Genomic DNA, 22,272 nt, shown 5'->3' on the forward strand with positions numbered 1-22,272 from the left:
TGCATGAAAATCCTAACCTCAAAAGAATCACCCTTTATTAACACCACGTACCAAATTTCAACTGAATCAGATGCATTTTGGTCTTCCAAGAGGCTCCGGAGGTCAAATCTGTTGATCGGTTTATATGGGGGCTATATATAATTATTGACCTAACAGGTTGGCTGATAAGTCCCCGGTCTGACACATAGATGGCGTCGCTAGTATTAAACGCATATTATTTTTATATAGTACCAACCTTCAAATGATTCGTGTCAAAATTTGTGAGATAGAGCTTCTTTTGTGAAGCAACTTTTATTCTTGTGAAAAAAATGGAAAAAAAGGAATTTCGTGTTTTGATAAAATACTGTTTTCTGAAAGGAAAACCTACGGTGGAAGCAAAAACTTGGCTTTTAATGAGTTTCCGGACTCTGCCCCAGGGAAATCAACAATAATTGATTGGTATGCAAAATTCAAGCGTGGTGAAATGAGCACGGAGGACGGTGAACGCAGTGGACGCCCGAAAGAGGTGGTTACCGACGAAAACATCAAAATTGATTTTGAATGACCGTAAAATGAAGTTGATCGAGATAGCAGAGGCCTTAAAGATATCAAAGGAACGTGTTGGTCATATCATTCATCAATATTTGGATATGCGGAAGCTCTGTGCAAAATGGATGCCGCGCTAGCTCACATTTGACCAAAAACAATAACGTGTTGATGATTCTGAGCGGTGTTTGCAGCTGTTAACTCGTAATACATCCGAGTTTTTCCGTCGATATGTGACAATGAATGAAACATGGCTGCATCACTACACTCCTGAGTCCAATCAACAGTCGGCTGAGTGGACAGCGACCGGTGAACCGTCTCCGAAGCGTGGAATAGCTTAAAAGTCCGCTGGCAAAGTAATGGCCTCTGTTTTTTGGGATGCACATGGAATAATTTTTCTCGATTATCGTGATAAGGGAAAACCCATCAACAGTGATTGGAGCGTTTGAAGGTTGATATCGCGGCAAAACGGTCCCATATGAAGAAGAAAAAAGTGTTGTTCCACCAAGACAACGCACCGTGCCACAAGTCATTGAGAACGATGGCAAAAATTCATGAATTGGGCTTCGAATTGCTTCCCCACCCACCGTATTCTCCAGATCTGGCCCCAGCGACTTTTTCTTTTTCTCAGACCTCAAAAGGATGCTCACAGGGAAAAAATTTGGCTGCAATGAAGACGTGATCGCCGAAACTGAGGCCTATTTTGAGGCAAAACCGAAGGACTACTACCAAAATGGTATCAAAAAATTGGAAGGTCCTTATAATCGTTGTATCGCTCTTGAAGGGAACTATGTTGAACGATTTTTGACAAAAAATGTGTTTTTCTTTATTAGACCGGGAACTTATCAGCCAACGTGTTAAGTAATCATTCCATATTTACACCCAGAAAAAAGTGCCTTCGAAACTAAAGGAAAAAATTTTCATCAATATAGTTTATCCATTTTATTTCCATTAAGGTAAATTTTTGTGAAAAATAATAAAATTTACTCGTTTCAGTAAAAAAATCCTAAACTGTAAGCAGTTAGGAATAGTTCATTAACTAGAATAAGGCATGGAATTTTACTCATACTATTTTCTTCGCTGGGTATAAGAATGTACTACTGAAAAAGAAAATTTTATTCACCGATAACAAAGCATTCGTAAAAATAAACAAAAACCGAACTAAAACCAAGTTTCTTCAAAATTAGTAAAATTTCTTATAAAATGATAATTGCGACTTCCTTTATAATAGAAAGTTTTTCATACATACGAACAACACTTGGCATAGAAAATATTTTAGTTCATTCGTACTAAGAAGTATGCAATCCTTTCAAAACTTAAGGAAACACACTTGTTAGAATATAGGAAATTTTCCTAAATTTCTATTGTCTACCTGTAATCGATACCTGTCATCGTAATCGATGTGTTTGCGCGTGGGTGTAATCGATATATTTGCGCGTCGGTTGTTTTTTTAGTTGGAATCGCGTTGTTTTGGTATACGGAGAGATTGTTAAAAAATAATATGGTAAAATAATATAATAAATAACAAATAAAATATATAAAATATTTGTTATTTTAAATTAGTGAGAAAAATTTTCGTTTTTTTAAATAAATCTATCAATGTTCGTGATAGTGTATAAAGAAAGAAAACACCAGCAGAATAACAACCCTTTCATTTGTCTTCATTTTGGAATCTTCAATTATCAGGTAATATTCAGTGACGCTAACCTTTTGCAACAAAAATGTTTTATGATTTTTTATATTTGTAGGTATTGAAATTGTAAAAGGAGGACAACATCGTTAGGCAGCAACTTATTAAAAGTGAAAAGTACAAGAAGAGGAAAAAGTGCGTTTTACAGTTGATAATATCACACGGAAATTGGAAATAGTGGAATAATAAACTAATATTTCAAAGAGATTCGATGCTGTTGATTCTTAATAAATATATTCAATATATTAATAAAACATGTCTTTTATTGAAGATAAAATTGCTTATAGAAATAAATAAAATTGTATTTAAAAACGAAGGTAAGCAGTTCTAATTATGAAGTAAAAGTTTTATCACAAATGTGTAAGATTTGTCGAAATGAATGAAAAAATTTCAATAAAATCATTCCATATATGAATTCAAATTAGTTAAATTTTTTCATTCTGTAGTATAGTGGTATATAAATATAGGAAAATGTAAACTAATATATGGAATGCATTATTCCTAATTTCTACGAAAATCACATCGTTCAAACAAATAAAAATGTCTTTGGCGCTATACGAAGTTCAACTTTCTTCACAATGAGTTCATTTTAACTTAAAGAAGGGGTCACTTTTTTCTGGGTGTACTTCGTGTCCATCAAATGTATAAACACAGCCATCATGTAACTGCAAATAACAATAAAAGATACCATACAACAAAATGCAGAACAAACAACAGGTACATTTTTGCAATTACACTTCCCTTTTTTGTGTTCACATAAAACCACGTGCAACTTCTGACACAAAACACAGTATTTCCGTATTCTCCGTCCATTCCAAGCAACAATCAACACACGACTGACGTGCAAAATGAAATTCGTGTGTATCTGCTCAATGTTTTTATAAAATACTTTTCGCTGAAAAAAAATTAAATGGCCACGAAAAAAATTGTAACATACATGGTCCTTATGACCTATAAAATACTATAAAAATACTTTTTTTCCTTGGAAAAGAGTCAAAAAATGTAATGGTCATGTACATGATTTTGCCGACCATTTAATGGTCTCAAATTCTATCATTTAAATAATAGAACATGTTGGCGGCATTTGAGAACCATTTAAATGCTTATTGCGGCAACCATGTCCAAACATGTTTTTTCTGTGCGTATAGGTAATGTTGACTAAGAGATGGTTCGAATGACGATTTTTTAGGTTTTCGACAATCAAAAAGTTGTAAACATCGAAAATGTCATATACCTGTATAAAACGTAGTAAATTTAATAAGCCCTCAGGGTATGCTTAACTTCGATTTTAAATTATTTTGAAAGTATTAAATTATTTTTTTTTTTCAAATTTGTAAATTTTTTACAATCGTTATTCTGAAACTTTTTCTCTTAAGAAAATTTTAATGTTTTTATAATAGAAGCATACACTTTAGAAACTTTTGAATTCAACTCGTTTTCAAATAGTTGAAACCGGTCGATCATAAGGAGTTTTCACGACAGCGTGAAATGTCTGTCTCAAATACGTCACTGTTTTCGACAGACTATCTCTGATGTTGAATTTATAAAAATGAATAAATTTACATTATTCTTTATTTAATTATGAAAAATCACCAAAAAAGTATTAACCTATATTTTATGTTTAATTTAACAACTTCGACAGTCAAAAAGTTGTAAACATCGAAAATGTCATATACCTGTATAAAACGTAGTAAATTTCATAGCGGGATTCTTAACTTCGATTTTAAATTATATTTAAATTATTAAATTATTATTTTTTTTTTTAATTTGTAAATTTTTTACAATCGTTATTCTGAAACTTTTTCTCTTAAGAAAATTTTAATGTTTTTATAATAGAAGCATATACTTTAGAAACTTTTGAATTCAACTCGTTTTCAAATAGATCATAAGGAGTTTTAACGACAGCGTGAAATGCCAGACTCAAATACGTCACTGTTTTCGACAGACTATCTCTGATGTTTTATTTATACAAATGAATAAATTTACATTATTCTTTATTTAACCCTGCTATTATGTTGGGGTCATTTGATGACCCAAATCGAATTTATTATTACCCCATTTCTTTGTGGTGGAATATAATTAAAAGATCTTACTACTCAGTGCATGAATTGGTGAAATGTACTTAATTCAATAGGGTTTGTTAAAATTTTATGTTCGTAGGGCTTTTTATTCTTGGTGTATACACATAACAGGTTGGGGTCATTTTATGACCCCATATATTACACAGGGGAACAAACACGAACTTTTTTGTGTTGATTTGAAATTTATAGCAAATTTTAGTAATTTGAGGTCGCTGAATCCAAATATACACTTGGTTTTTATCCATCAGTTTGACTTTTCGAGATATACCGTTATTTTCATAATTAAGGCACTTCACTACATATATTGGAAAAATTTGAAAACGGTTCACCATTTTAAATAAAAACAAACCGAAAATCCCAAAGAATATCATCTTTAAGCCGTCTTTACATTGCTTTTCAATTTTCTAAGTAGTTTTAGAGATATCGTTTAAGTTTTGAAAAAAAAAATTGAAATTTTTAACAAAAAAAAATTTGTTCTTTAAAAATTCCTACAAAATAAAAATGGGTCGAAAATCACAGTTTTGGTTCAGAAATAGTTAGTTTAATATATTTCGAATAAAATGAGCTTTATTTCATTACAATCGGTGCACGACTTTTAATATTGTTCACGATTTACTGAATTGATATAAATCGCGATTTCCGTATAAAAATTACATTTTCTAATGGGTGAATGTTTGTATGTAATAAGTTAGTTTTTTTTATGGTTCTGTTGATGAAGAACTGAATATTGTTTTTATAGTTATTTGGGACGATGAATCCAAATCTGCACGTGGTTCCACATTTCGGTGAAACCACATAGAGAAGCTTTGAAACTCAGAAATGTCACCAGCAGAAGATATATTATTCCACCCGCTGAAAAAATACTTTGGTGTTTGGTCGAAACTGGGGTTGAACCCATGACCCTTTGTAAAACGGGCATGCTAACCATTGCGCCACGGTAGCTCCCATTACCACCTACATACAACTTTTTTACAACCAAAAGGCGCGAGTAAATTAAAAAAGTGTAAATTTTTTCATTAAAGAAAAACTTTCAATAAAAGCATAACTGGCAAAATAAACGGTATGTTCGTCTCAACGACAGAAAATTCCAGTAACAACAACCTATTCCGATGATCCCGAACTATAAAAAAAACCTTTTAATTAGATACACATTCCATTTTATTTTACAAAATTAAGTGTGGGTCATGATATGACCCCAACATAAAATCTGTAAGTTTTTTCTAACATAGTAGCAGGGTTAATTATGAAAAATCACCAAAAAAGTATTAACCTATATTTTATGTTTAATTTAACAATTTCGACAGTCAAAATGTCATATAACATACCTGTATAAAACGTAAAAAACGTAGTAAATTTAATAAACCCTCAGGGGATTCTTAACTTCGATTTTAAATTATTTTTAAATTATTAAATTATTATTATTATTTTTTCAAATTTGTAATCGTTATTCTGAAACTATTTTTCTTAAGAAAATTTTAATGTTTTTATAATAGAAGCATACACTTTAGAAACTTTTGAATTCAACTCGTTTTCAAATAGTTGAAACCGGTCGATCATAAGAAGTTTTCACCACAGCGTGAAATATCTGACTCAAATACGTCACTGTTTTCGACAGACTATCTCTGATGTTGAATTTATAAAAATGAATAAATTTACATTATTCTTTATTTAATTATGAAAAATCACCAAAAAAGTATTAACCTATATTTTATGTTTAATTTAACAACTTCGACAGTCAAAAAGTTGTAAACATCGAAAATGTCATATACCTGTATAAAACGTAGTAAATCTCATCGCGGGATTCTTAACTTCGATTTTAAATTATATTTAAATTTTTAAATTATTATTTTTTTTTTCAAATTTGTAAATTTTTTACAATCGTTATTCTGAAACTTTTTCTCTTAAGAAAATTTTAATGTTTTTATAATAGAAGCATATACTTTAGAAACTTTTGAATTCAACTCGTTTTCAAATAGATCATAAGGAGTTTTAACGACAGCGTGAAATGTCAGACTCAAATACGTCACTGTTTTCGACAGACTATCTCTGATGTTTTATTTATACAAATGAATACATTTACATTATTCTTTATTTAATTATGAAAAATCACCAAAAAAGTATTAACCTATATTTTATGTTTAATTTAACAATTTCGACAGTCAAAAAGTTGAAAACATCGAAAATGTCATATAACATACCTGTATAAAACGTAAAAAACGTAGTAAATTTAATAAACCCCCAGGGGATTCTTAACTTCGATTTTAAATTATTTTTAAATTATTAAATTATTATTATTATTATTATTATTTCAAATTTGTAATCGTTATTCTGAAACTATTTCTCTTAAGAAAATTTTAATGTTTTTATAATAGAAGCATACACTTTAGAAACTTTTGAATTCAACTCGTTTTTAAATAGTTGAAACCGGTCGATCATAAGTTTTCACGACAGCGTGAAATATCTGACTCAAATACGTCACTGTTTTCGACAGACTATCTCTGATGTTGAATTTATAAAAATGAATAAATTTACATTATTCTTTATTTAATTATGAAAAATCACCAAAAAAAGTATTAGCCTATATTTTATGTTTAATTTAACAATTTCAAAAATTTCAGTTAACTTAGAGATTATGTCTTTAAATCACAAATGTTTTTCTTTTCCACAAGGCAAATAAGCCTTACTTCTAAGACATATGATTTTAACGAAAGGACGCAAATTTCAAAAATTGATGTCCCAAATGTAATGGAACAAATGTTTATTATAAACATTTTTTAATAAAAGTTTAATTATTTTAAAGAAATTTGTACTTCAACAGCTTTAACGATAAGACTCAAAGACACTCAATATCAAATATTGGTCTCGAAAATTAATGAATTATTTTGACCTTTTTTGCGACCCTTCGGACTATCATTCTATCTTCCTTCTGTTTGTTGTTTGGGTCATGTACTTATCTTTTAGGATGGCCAACCCGAATCAAGAACTCTCTTAACATTATGCATAGCCGAGTACTAGAAGATAACCAAGTTCAACAGGATAACAGATCGTTTGTAATAGCATCCGTCTACGCATTCATATTTTCGATTATACGAGGGCAGTTCGGAAACTTCGCGGTTTAAACATAAAAACAGTTAAGTGTTGTGTAAACTTCCATCTCTGTTATGAACACATGGTAAATTTTGTTTCAGATCGCCAGCTCCTTCAGTAAAAAATTGGGTTGCTAAATTTAAACGTGCTCGTACAAGCATTGAAGATGAACCACGTAGTGGACGTCCAAAAACAGCAACAACAACAGAAATTGTAGGCAAAGTGCATGATATGGTATTAAATGATCGACAAATATAAGTGCGTGAAATTGCTAATATCATGGGCATCTCAAATGATCGAGTCCATTTAATTTTGCATGAAGAACTACAGATGAATAGGCTTTCCGCAAGATGGATGCCGCATTTGGTAACAGTCGCAACAGTAAGAATGAACATTTCTCAAGCTTGTTTGGATCGTTTTAAGCGAAATAAAATGGATTTTAAGCGTCGTTTCATAACTGTTGATGAGACATGGATCCACCACTATACTCCAAAAACAAAAGAACAATCCAAACAATGGACTGAAGCTGGAGGAAGTGCCCCAAAGAAGGCAAAAACAATTCAATCGGCTGGTAAGGTTATGGCAACGGTTTTTTGGGACTTCAAAGGTGTTTTATTGATTGGCTATCTGCAAAAGGGTAAAACAATAAATTCGGAGTACTATTGCAACCTTTTGGATCAATTAAATGTACAAATTCGAGAAAAACGTCCTGGCTTACAGCACAAAAAATAATTTTTCATCAAGACAACGCACCAGCGCACAAGAGTGTTTTAACAATGGCTAAAAGCAACGAATTAAAGTACGAGTTGCTTGACCACCCACCTTATTCTCCTGATTTAGCTCCCAGTGACTTTTACTTGTTCCCAAATCTAAAAAAAATTCCTTGCTGGCAAGCGTTTTACCTCAAATGAAGATGCAATTACAGTTGTAAACCACTATTTTGAAGACCTTGAGGAAAACTATTTTAATCAAAGGATAGAATAGCTAGAAAAGCGTTGGACTAAGTGTATTGAAGTTTCAGGAAATCATATTGAAAAATAAAAATATTTTTGAAAAACTAACTATTCTCTTTCATTGATAGGCTAAGAAGTTTCCGAACTGCCCTCGTATGCCTTGCTTTTTAAAATAACCCTGATATAAAAGTCAATCGATTGACTTGAATCGATTTTCTACACTGAAAAAACAGTGAACCCACCAGGAAAGATAACTTTCGATTAATTTTAGAAAATTTGGAACTTTTTTAGAAAATTTTAATTAAACGGTATTACAAGCGCTGGCATCACTCCGATATGGCAAAAATAAGTAAATATTTTTCGACAAATTCAAGAAAATTTATTAGACATAGCTACATTTTTTCAGTAGTTAAAGAAGATTTTGTAGTTTTAAGAGAAATCTTGGAGTTCAAAATTGCAAGAATGTTTTTAGTGACATACGAAGTTCACGATGGCAACATTTTTAGTAAAATTTACAAATTTAAAGAAATAATGAACTATTTTGTAAGAAATACGAAATTAGGAAATCTTTATGCTTTATTTGTGTATAACCTTTTCCCGTTTTTTAGTTCATTTAACTAACATACGCAAAAAATTATTTGACTAAAATAAACTTTTTCCAAACATAATGATTCTATGAACTAATATAAAGTTAATATGGCTTTAGTGAAATAAAGAGTTCACTTTTTTTGAGTGTAAGAAATCAAAAAAAAAAACGCTATAGTCAATTGGTCAAATTGGCCTATGAATTGTTGTCTCATATAATGTATTTACCAAATTTGTACCAAATTTATAAAAGTGGACGGGTCGAAGTATATCAGGTATATTTATTGCTTAATTTATTATAATTGCAAATTATAATTAACTTATTTATACGGGCACTAGCAACTAGAGATAATTGGCCTAAATATCAAGTTAATAGGAGATTATGTTGAAAACAATATCACTACTTTTCCAGTATGTTTGCTCTTTTTATGCACTTATCGGACAACACTCATAACAATTTTATATATTATTGTTGTTGGCATAGCAAATTTCTATATCAATTTTATAGATTTATAATTTTTAATTGAAAATGGAACCATATCAAATCCATTGTCATCTGGCAATCTCACTTATATGCAATTGTCATATTTCAACATATTTAATTTAATACATTTTATAATTAAATTAAAAATTTGTACAAATACATACATATACGTATGAGTATAAATAAAAAATTGCACACACATACAGAATATATATGCGTGTGATCTACTTAATGACATTTGCATAAACATACACAATACAAGCAATTTGAATAGTATTTATTTACCTACACAAACATACACACGCCTATACATGCCAGTGGCATTAATACTTTTTTATGATATTTTGGGATATGGAAATTTTTGATCAAAACTCCCAAATCATCATCTTTTCCATATTGTGCGTACGTGTTTGTTTGGTTTTCTATGTATTCCTAGTATTGGGTATCAAGGATATTGGAATAGATTGTATTGTGAGATAGCCAATACAATACTCATCCTCAATCAACTTCAATATATGAGGTCACGTATTCATATGAACAATATATGGCTAAGTAAAATTGTTTCTTCATAAATACTGAATACAGGATACTATATGGGAATATAATTTAATATTATTCTGAAAACCCCGTAAATAAAATCGAAATTCGGGAGATATCGACTATATTATACCCTTCACCAAACCCTATGGAAATATTTTTTATGGCTTTAACTGTTTGATGGAGTCCAAGTTATAGCAATAAATCTATAATGGTAAATGTTAAAGTAATATGCGTTATTCTAAACCAACTAAAATAAAATTTGTCATTAGTAAAAAACCACCAACTCGTGTCAAAAAGAAAACAGGTCGAATTTGTGCTTATTATGATTGTATTTTCAAATTCCCAGTGATATATATTTATCGCTCGACAATAAATATCTAAATATCAACTAAGAAGGATTTTACTCGACCGCAGTAGTTTCATTTAAATTGGTTTAAATTTAGTTTCCAACTACATTTCAACTACTATTTAAAAAACGAAATCGTAACTTTTTTTATTATACGACACTGAAGAAAAAATCGAGCTAATATGATAATTAATATATGGGACACGCTATTTACCCAATATTAATTTTAATTGAAAGAGAGTCTATAATTTTTTCATTAAATTAAGGACACGAATCTTGGAAATTTGCGTCCCTCCGTCAAAATTGTATGTCTTTGAACTAGAGTAAATTTCCTTTAAAATAAAGAAAAACATTTTTATTTTAAAGAAATCGTCTGATATTTGTATCCTTAGATTTAAGATTAAAACGCCTCAAATATAGACTTAGAATGGTTTTAAAGATTTGGCGTCTTTTGTTTAAAGTTTTTTTTTTTTTTTTTTTTTGAAGATACTTTGAAGTATTTGTTATTTAATTTGATTTTTAAAGTGGCATTTACTTGAACCTGAATGGGTTTATTAATAAATTAGGTTAGGTGGCAACCTAACTCACTAAACTATTCAGTCCATTGAGATACCACAGTGGTGAACTTCTCTCTTATCACTGAGTGCTGCGATTCCATGTTAAGCTCAATGACAAACGACCTCCTTTTTATAGCCGAGTCCGAAAAATATCTATGGCTACGAATTAATACCAAAATCCTTAAGATAAGGTCACGATTAGATTGCTGCACCGAAAAAATGTCTGTACTAACGCTAATTATAACTTACTAATTATATATTAAAAATAATATTAGTTAAATTTTATTATTTTTGCGAAATTTTCACAGCCCAATAAATTTTTCCTTTTCTTAAGTATGTCTCAAACATTTTATGAACTAAGCGTGGGTATAAAGTTCAATTACCGTACACATAAGATCAATATAACCTAAGGAAAAAAAAATTCTTGGTTTTAACAACGCTTTGTAGAGATCTGAAAATGTAAAATGAATTTTCGCAGTAGGTAGTTTATTGTAGTTTGCTTAAAGATTTCTTGTGTTTAAAATATGAATGCGAATTTTGATGAGCATAGGAGATGCATTTTTCGAATAAAAAGTTTTATATAAAAGAAAATTCTTTTGATCTGAGCTCAACTTGTCCTAAACAGCTATAACAAATTTTCAATATTACTGAAATCATTCTTAAATTCGAAGATGTTTTGTTGAACTTGACTAAACATATATTTTTATTATTATTTTTTTTTAATTTTAGTTTTCAAAAGCAAAAAATGTCGGAGATATCATCAAATTTTAAAATCGGCTGAGATTTGTTCAAATTGGCTACCTATGACCATAAGCGTAGGAAGGCCCCTGGGAAGGGGGCTTAGACCCCCCAGAAAAATTTTAGCCCCCCCCCCCCAGAATTTGAAAACCTATTTACGATTTTCCATTTTTATAAAAAATAAACAATCCCAGCCAAAAAAGTAATGAAAATGATCTTTTTGGATCCGGAAGTGGTGCAAAATTGGGCTTGTCATAGGACGGAAGTCCTCCATTTCAACAGCCGTTGCACTGAATTTGCATCACTTCTTTAGGTGTGATCCGAATTCAATGTTTTGAATGTAAATTAAAAAATTCTGTTATATTTTGTCAAATAAATAATTTTTATAAATTTAATGGATTCTAATGCTTGTCGGAAACGTTTGACCTCAAATATTTTCAAAAATTCACAAGTTTTTCAGATTGGATTTAGAATTTTTTTCGACTAAATTTAAATTATTTGTACCATTTTATGAATTCTTACTTCGTTTTTAAGGCATTTGAAACAAAAAACTTAAATTTCCCATTAAAAGTATGAAAAAACCGCGTTAAAAAAATTTAATTTAAAGAACTTCCTGAGTAGTTAAAATAAAGAACATCATTGGGAGTACATCTTCTGGAAGTGCTTTTAAAGTTGTGCCTTTGGAAGAACTTCCAAATTTTTTTTGGAACTACTTTTAGTTGCTTTATTATAAATTAATTTTCGAGTTATTTTGATGTCTAATTTTTTTTATTCATTTTTATGAAATAAAACAATAATTGAAATATAAATAAATGAAATATAAATTTTTAGCTAGGGGGGCTATAGCCCCCCCTAGGAAAATTGTCTAGCTACGCTAATGCCTATGACACGAGTTATGGCCTTCAAATAGTCGACGAATCCATCACATGCTGCACTGTAAAAAAAATATTGTCGGTCAAAGATTTCATTCATATAGACGCTTTTCTCTGATATGATTTTTTTCATGTTTAAAAGGCGATAAACTTTTCAATGAAGTCGTTTTGTCCTTATACACGAAAAAAAAACAGTGAACCAACCAGGAAGAAAAATTTTCGGTAATTTTAGAAAATTTCTATTACTTTTAGAAAATTTTAATCAAAGAGTATTACAAACACCGATATCACAAAAATAAGAAATATTTTTCGACAAATTTAAGAAAATTTATTACACATAATTCATTTCTTCTCGTCACTCGTTAAAGAAAATTTTGTAGTTTGAAGAAAAAATTGGAGTTCAAAATTGCAAGAATGTCTTTAGTACCATACGATGTTAACCCTTTCGACCTAACATAAAGTTGCCTGTGGGAAACTTTTTATATTTTGTCGTGAATCACGCCAATTGTCTTGTTCCGAAAATTTTCCTGAGTCACGAGATTTGTTGTGAGTTACGAACATTGTGGTGAATCATACAGGAACGTGAGGCATAAACTTTGTTCGTGTGTGAGCGTGCACGAGTATAACTTTCCACTTCGTGAATTTGCGTGAACGTGAATTCCTACCCACATGGCGTGCGTGAGTACAAATATTTCTTCGTGAATGCGCGTGAGCGTAAGTGAAATTTCACTAACGCGCACACCTAATATATATATATATATATATATATATATATATATATATATATATATATATATATATATATATATATATATATATATATATATATATATATATATATATATATATATATATATATATATATATATATATATATATATATATATATATATATATATATATTTACTGTAATAATAACAAAAAATTTAAAAAAAAATCAACAAAACGTAATACATCTACATTCTCTACCGCCCAAACGAATGGGCGTGGCGACCCGAAATTTTAGCTAGTCGCTTCTTAAATAGCTTAACATAAGAGAATAAAAAATTTTTTAGCGATATCTATAAAAATTCGGGGTCGAAAGGGTTAATGATGGGCGCATTTGTAGCGAAATTTACAAATTTAAAGAAAAAATGACCTATTTTGTGAGAAGTACGAATTTAGTAAATCTTTATGCTTCTTTTGTGTATATTTTCCCGTTTTTTAGTTCATTTAACTAACAACTTTCTCCAAACGTATTAATTCCATGAACTAAAATAAATTTAAATTGGATTTAGCGAAATAGAGGGTTAATTTTTTTGAGTGTAGTCAATAATACTGGCTTCAATAATACTGAAAAATTCTTCAAGATTAAATTATGAAATCTTCTTTAAATTTGCTGATTTTTTGTATGTTTACTATAAACCAAAATAGCGTTTAAAATAGGAAATGCTTTTCAATACTTTATTTTAAAGACATAGTTAAACATGTTTCTACTTAAAGCCGGGTCTCAATTTGGAAATTTAAGTTGCCGATAACACCTTTTTAAATGACTTTGATAAATGAAAAAAGAAATTGAAAAAAATCTAATAATTTAAAATTTGTTTCATAGAATCAAGTGCGCAAACTTAAAAGAGAGTTGTGTCTGAATCTTGGCCTCACGACAATATTTTTTCAGTGGACATTCGAAGAATATGAGCGGGGAGCAAACACTACTGCAACACGGAAATGAGCAATAGTACAAGAAACAAAACATTAAAGCACATATAAATACTTTAACGATAGCCACTTGTAGTTTTCCAGCCAAATTTAAAGCAATCAGCATATCACGCTTGTATTCCATTGCGAATAATTTTATTTCTGAATACAATAGATCAAGATGTTTTTGTAAGCTTATAAGCAATAGAAAGAACTGTCACTGGAATAAATCTGTCAGCTATCAGACGAGCGATTTAGAAATGATAACAACCTGAGGTTGGTTGCAATCATATCTGTCACTCCGTACACCCAAAGAAGGAATGTGATCACCGCCTAGAGCTAAATGTTATTTTAGGACGTAGAACATAACAGGTTGGCTGATAAGTCCCCGGTCTGACACATAGATGGCGTCGCTAGTATTAAATGCATATTATTTTTATATAGTACCAACCTTCAAATGATTCGTGTCAAAATTTGACGTCTGTAAGTCAATTAGTTTGTGAGATAGAGCGTCTTTTCTGAAGCAGCTTTTGTTATTGTGAAAAAAAATGGAAAAAAAAGGAATTTCGTGTTTTGATAAAATACTGTTTTCTGAAGGGAAAAAATACGGTGGAAGCAAACACTTGGCTTGATAATGAGTGTCCGGACTCTGCCGCAGGGAAATCAACAATAATTGATTTGTATGCAAAATTCAAGCGTGGTGAAATGAGCACGGAGGACGGTGAACGCAGTGGACGCCCGAAAGAGGTGGTTACCAACGAAAACATAAAAAAACACAAAATGATCTTGAATTACCGTAAAATGAAGTTGATCGAGATAGCAGAGGCCTTAAAGATATCAAAGGAACGTGTTGGTCATATCATTCATCAATATTTGGATATGCGGAAGCTCTGTGCAAAATGGGTGCCGCGCGAGCTCATATTTGACCAAAAACAACAACGTGTTGATGATTCTGAGCGGTGTTTGCAGCTGTTAACTCGTAATACACCCGAGTTTTTCCCTCGATATGTGACAATGGACGAAACATGGCTCCATAACTATACTCCTGAGTCCAATCGACAGTGGACAGCGACTGGTGAACCGTCTCCGAAGCCTCCGTTTTTTGGGATGCGCATGGAATAATTTTTATCGATTATCTTGAGAAGGGAAAAACCATCAACAGTGACTATTATATGGCGTTATTGGAGCGTTTGAAGGTCGTAATCGTGGCAAAACGGCCCCATATGAAGAAGAAAAAAGTGTTGTTCCACCAAGACAACGCACCGTGCCACAATTCATTGAGAACGATGGCAAAAATTCATGAATTGGGCATCGAATTACTTCCCCACCCACCGTATTCTCCAGATCTGGCCCCCAGCGACTTTTTCTTGTTCTCAGACCTCAAAAGGATGCTCGCAGGGAAAAAATTTGGCTGCAATGAAGAGGTGATCGCCGAAACTGAGGCCTATTTTGAGGCAAAAGTACTACCAAAATGGTATCAAACAATTGGAAGGTCGTTAAAATCGTTGTATCGCTCTTGAAGGGAACTATGTTGAATAATAAAAACGAATTTTGACAAAAAAATGTGTTTTTCTTTGTTAGACCGGGGACTTATCAGCCAGCCTGTTATAACATGTTTTTTTCGCAACCATGCTATTTTCTCGAACATTATCCACCCTGTTCCGAATTGACAAAACGCAAAATTTTGAGGTATTTATTTTCTGAACCATAGTTCTTATGGATAAGAAATTTAATTGGAAGAAATTTCATGACAAGACATGGAATAGTTCAAAAGTTATAGACAATTTAAAATTTTGCGTTTTGCGAATTTCTAAACCAGAACATGGGGGTATACTGTATTTAACATCAATTTTATGCTTGGCGCGAAAACACATTTTTGATTTCCATCCAAATTTTTTTTCTGTATTTCCGAAGAAGCTTAACTCATTCCCTGCCATTGTTCTTGCTTGAGTACAGAAAATTGGCAACATTTAATCTTGCAGAACTTTGTTTTTAAATGAAATTAGGCAATGTTGCTTTTTGATTAAGTCTATTTGATTAAATTTCGATTAGTCTATTTTAATTACTATAAAAAGTCGATTTGATATGAATTAAAAATATGAATCAATTAGCCAAATTTTATTTTCGACTTTTTATCCTTAAAGTTGATTACAAGGCACTAATTCAACTTATCTTCTTTAACTTCCTTCCATTTATAAAAAAAATTGGTTAATTTCCAAAGTCGATTAGTAGAGTTTTGTCTATTGATATTTATTTTTTATTAAAAAATCGTTTAGTTGAAAACTCTCTATAGTCGACTTAACATACTCTGTATTTATAGGTAACGGTATATACTAAGAATAATTGTAGTTGCTTATTTAGCTCACATAATGACACATATATGTACATATGAAAACTAACATGACTTCAAGGGAAAGAAAAACAAAAGAATAAACGAAGGAAAAGAAAACATAAACGACAGCAACGAAAGGAAATCTTCTATTATTCAGAGAAAAATATACATTTATGAATATAAATTCAAATGTATTACAATAGAAAGTGGTTATGTTTGTAAGTTAATGTATACGTATGTGCCTACGTAAGCGAATGCAACAATTGAACATATTCAAAACAATGGGAAAAAACGCTCACCCACACACACACGCATGTACGCAACTCTGGAGCAAGCCATGTTTGTGTCTGCATACAACAAGTATGACATTGTGCATGGTAAAGTTGTTTTTTGTATAGGTGACCTCTTCGTATTCACTACATATTTGACGACGACGACGACAACAGCACGATGACAGCAAACGGGAATAAGTGGATTCGTATGTATGGCTATGCATACAATTGTTGTGAGGCAAAAAAAAAAAACAGAAAACACGTACACACATGGACAAGAAAACTACAAGCCAATGTACACACACTTGTATGCTTAGTTGAAAAGCCCCGAATCACACACTACGGGGTTTCGCCAAAGTCCTTGTCCTGTAAGTGAGCCCATTTCGAAGGAAATTTAAAAAAAAAACCCAATGAGAAACTACTCAGAGCAAGAGAAAACTATTAAGGTGAACATAACCACAGAGAGAGAGAGAGGGAGAGATGGAGAGAAAACTCTAAACTTTTTCCTTATAAACAAAAGCTTTATAGTATGAAATATCTTTACTTGTTGTTGAGAATGCAAGTCACAGATGCTATCGATAATAAAAAGCAAAACTTTTAGTGAGATAAGTTTTGTGATACGTTTAATTACATATGCATGCCTGTGGAAAATATTAAAGAGAATAAACGAGAGAGAGTCAGAACATACCATAGAGCAAATCAGGAGTTAAATTCAAATAACTGTTGAATAAATTAATTATTATAGAAAATGTTAAGGTTGTATCTAGTTTAGCAATTTTTCTTTTAACTCAGAATTTATTTTCATAATTTTCTAAATACAGACATTTAACCATTTTTTACTATTATTATTATTTTTTATATATATATTTCAAATTTGTAGGTTAATTAGTATAAGTTTTTATTTAACATTTAATATTTTGCCCATACGCACAAACACACACACATACGAATTCTCAAAGGGCACGTACACTGCTAAACATCACTCACAAACACCATAAACGTAAGCACATCAACACATTTACAACTTAACTAGCGATGAGGAATGAGAGTGCTATTGAGGGTTGGAAGGCAGCGGGTTTACATCAAAAAATCATAATTCAGTGTGGTGAATTTTCATTAGCCCGAGCGCAACAAGAGAAGTAATTTTTCACCTTTGCCTTTTAAAAAAAAAGGTACCAACTGAAGCAAAATGCTTTATCAAAATTTTCTTTCTTGGAAATTTTCAATTTTATTCTTAATTATTAAACAAGCGCCCGTTTGCCTTTAAACATAACACATTTTGTTATTATAGCATAATTTTATCATATTAGAAAAATTATATTCTTTAAATTACTAGCTCATAGGTTTTACATTTAAATTTTCATTTCAGTTACACTTGATTTTTTTCATAAAATTTGACGTTGACGTTTTAGGTTTGATTCGTTTAACCCACACGACGTTATTCCATGTAAGTTCAAATTCGTACTGATTATGCTTATTTTGTTTTCATGTCTATCTACCTGTGTATTTTTTCTCCTATTACTTTGGCTTTGTTGTGTGTGTGCGTGTATTCTTATTTGTATAAAGTGGCATCATGATTTTTCAGGAGAGAGATGGAGAGAGAGAGAGCGCAAATTTCCCAGCTGCTGTTTTATGTGGCCCACGAGTATGTAACGAAAACACAGAGAGAGCTTTTAATTTATTACTTTGAAAGTTTGAAGGCTTTCTTCAAAAGCTTCTTTCAGTTAGCAGCAGGTGTTTTTAATTACAGTTCGTAGTCTGTGAATTATAACCATATAAAATCATAGCATATATGTATATTACGGCAAATCATATGAGCATGGGAGCGTATGGTTAATAAATTTATATAAATCATACACACCCTTGCACTGTGGGATTTGTTTGGACCTTAGTTGTAGGTAGGTACCCTGTCGTGCATGCACTAATAAAAGCTAACTTTTTTCACGTAGTGGTGGTTAACACTTGGATTGCTTTTATATTAAATTAACTAATGTTTAGCTTACTACAAATTTTTATATTTTCATAAAACAAAACTTTATTCATATAAAAATTAAATAAGACACTTCAACTTCAAAATATAACAATGCGGTTTTCTGCAATACAGGGCCCTTTCTCTTTTAAAAAGCCATCTCAAAAGTCTTGATAACACCCTTCATGTTCTTTTGTAAGAAACATTATTTTTTAAAACACTTTTATTCTTCTTATTTGACGCTAGCAAAGTGTTGTATAAACATTTGCATTGTATAGTAGTTAGCTTAAAGTTTGTCTATACAAGCGAACTTAAAGTTAGTGTTTTTTAGTCAGCTACTAGTTGTCCGGATGTCCATCCGTCTGCTTAAATCACGCTAACTTCCGAACGAAACAAGCTATCCATTTGAAATTAGGACAAGTAGTTGTTATTGATGTAGGTCGGTATTGCAAATGGCCCATATCGGACCACTTTTAGGCGTAGCCCCCATATAAAACGACCCCAATATTTGGCTTGCGGAGCCCCTTGGTTGAAATTTGGTACGTGGTGTTAGTATATGCACTCTAACAACTGTACAAAAATTGGTTCATATTCAAGAAAATACAATTGTTAAGAAAGTTCAAAAAAGATATCTTTTGAGCGAAAAAGTACTAAATTTCGGTTTTTTTCAACTAAATTATACTACGACCATGAGTTCGTCAAATTCATTTCGAATGAGGCTGATATTCTGCAAAAATTACTAACGGCATTATGATTTTATTGGGTTAACACTTTTAACCCTTATACTACGTTGGGTATTAGGTCGTATTTTTCATCACCGAATTTTTTACTGTTGGATTATAATTGAAAGTTCTTACTACTCAGCATGAATTCAGCATATTTCACCAATTCATGCACTGAGTGATAGACATTTTTAATTATATTCGAACAGTAAGAAATGCGGTGATGAAAAATACGACATGGGTCATCAAATGACCCTAACGTAGTATAAGGGTTAAATTGAAACAAGTGAGTAAAGCAGAAAGTCGGGCCGGGCCGACTATATCATACCCTAAACCACCCCTACTTAATTAGTAAACATTGTTTGTGGGGTATCAATGGTGTAAGTTTGGGGGTACATGGGAGATTTTTCACAATCTGAACAGAAATGTCTGATATTAGAAGCTATAGTTGATTCTGAAGCTACAGAGTTAGTATGCCATTAATATTGAGTCCATTATTAAACAAGTATATACGGCCGTAAGTTCGGTCATGTACCCTCCTTATGTACCCTCCACCATGGATTGCGTAGAAACTTCTTCTGAAGACTGTCATCCACAATCGAATTACTTGGGTTGCGGTAACACTTGTCGAGGGCAAGGTATCTTAAAACTTCCTAACACCGTAATATATAACACATAGTCCATACTAAACTAAAAAAGGCCGATTAAATACGTATATAATTAAGTTTAAAGTTTCTATAGAAATAAAATTTTGACAAAATAAAATGTTGACAACATTTTCTATAGAAGTAAAATTTGGAAAAAATTTTCAATAGAAATAAAATTTGGAAAAAATTTTCTATAGAAATAAAATTTTTACAAAATTTTCCATAGAAATAAAATTTTGACAAAATTTTCTATAGAAATAAAATTTTGACAAAATTTTCTATAGAAATAAAATTTTTACAAAATTTTCTATAACATAGAAATTACATTTTGACAATGTTTTCTATAAAATTAAAATTTTGGTAGATTATTTTTGGGTCGAGTGGCAACCATGATTATGAACCGATATGGACCAATTTTTGTGTGATTGAGGATCGGCTATATATAACTATAGACCGATATGGACCAATTTTGGCATGGTTATTAGCGGCCTTATACTAACACCACGTTGCAAATTTCAACCGGATCGGATGAATTTTGCTCCTCCAAGAGGCTCCGGAGATCAAATCTTGGGAACGGTTTAATGGGGGCTATATATAATTATGGACCGATATGGACCAATTCTTGCGTGTTTGTTAGAGACCACATTCTTACACCATGTTCCAAATTTCAACCGGATCGGATGAATTTTGCTCCTCCAAGAGGCTCCGGAGGACAAATCTGGGGATCGATTTATATGGAGACTATATATAATTATGGACCGATATGGACCAATTCTTGCATGGTTGTTAGATACCATATACTAACACCACGTACCAAATTTCAACCGGATCGGATCAATTTTACTCCTATAAGAGGCTCCGGAGGTCAAATCTGGGGATCGGCTTATTTGGGGTCTATATATAATTATGGACCGATATGGATCAATTTTGGCATGATTGTTAGAGACAATATACTAACACCACGTACCAAATTTCAATCGGATCGGATGACTTTTGCTCCTCTAATGGACCAATTTCTGCATGGTTGTTAGCAGGGCTGTGGAGTCGGGCCAATTTTGCTCGACTCCGACTCCGACTCCGACTCCAGCATTTTTCATCAGCTCGACTCCGACTCCGACTCCGGAGTCGACTCCGGGTAATATAACTAAATCTCATTTTAATACCACTAATTTGTAGTTCTATTGTGGGGGTACCGTAAGTGGATCGATATAAAGTATCGTATTTATTTATATGTGCAAAAAAAGGTCTTAATTTCACATTAGATGCCAATTGAACTCTATATTTCAAATTTAGGGCAATGTTTAATAAATAAAATAATGATATAAATACCCATCATAATATGAGAAGATACCAACAGTATATGTATTTGTGGACCAAAATTATTGATATCATCTCAAATCCTTTAAATTTGTTGCGAGCTATATAAACGTTTATATTCCCATATGCATGAATTTGAATCTGAATCGATTTAGACAAAATTGTATAAACTTCTATAAAATCTAAGTACTTAAAATTTAAATCTAACGTATGGGACGTAACACAATTTTAACAAAAAATAAAAATGCAAGGAAAGTCTAAAGTCGGGCGGGCCGATTATAATATACTCTGCACAACTTTGTATTTAGATCTACATTTTGATAAAATCTCAAATCAGACTTCTACAAAATCTCGGGCAATATTTGGAAAATCTTTATAATTGTTCATACAATTTCGCAAAAATGTATTTATGATTCATTCATTGAAAAATTTGAAAATTTGAGTCATTTCTACAAGTTTTCGACTTAGCAGTGAGTATCAGTGAGCATACAATTATGGAAAAATTTCTATAAAAAAGTTTTCTATAGAAATAAAAAATTTTTTGCAAAATTTTGTATAGAACTAAAATTTTGCAAAATATTCTATAGAAACAAAATTTTGACTAAATTTTCTATAGAAATAAAATTTTGACTAAATTTTATAGACAAAAAAATATTTCAATAGTAATAAAATTTTGAATACATTTTTTATAGTAGTGAGTATCAGTGAGCATCAGTAATAAAAAAAAATTTGAGAAAATTTTCTATAGAAATAAAATTTTGATAAAATTTTCTATAGAAATAAATTTTTGACCAAATTTTCTAATAAAAAAATCTATTACTATAAAATTTTGGCAAAATTTTCTATAGAAATAAAATTTTGACTTAAATTTTTATAGA

General features: G+C 31.1%; 1 long non-coding RNA gene across 1 annotated transcript in view; it reads right to left on the bottom strand.

Annotated features, from left to right (window-relative positions):
- Positions 1-17,512, bottom strand: part of LOC142224004 (uncharacterized) — a 53,715-nt gene extending 36,203 nt beyond the window's left edge. The window contains exon 1 of the long non-coding RNA XR_012718995.1: positions 17,428-17,512. This is a non-coding gene — a long non-coding RNA (uncharacterized LOC142224004). The remainder of the gene's footprint in view (positions 1-17,427) is intronic.
- Between the last annotated feature and the right edge of the window lie 4,760 nt (positions 17,513-22,272).

Source organism: Haematobia irritans, chromosome 2 (genome assembly GCF_050003625.1).
Source record: "Haematobia irritans isolate KBUSLIRL chromosome 2, ASM5000362v1, whole genome shotgun sequence".
Lineage (NCBI taxonomy): Eukaryota > Metazoa > Arthropoda > Insecta > Diptera > Muscidae > Haematobia > Haematobia irritans.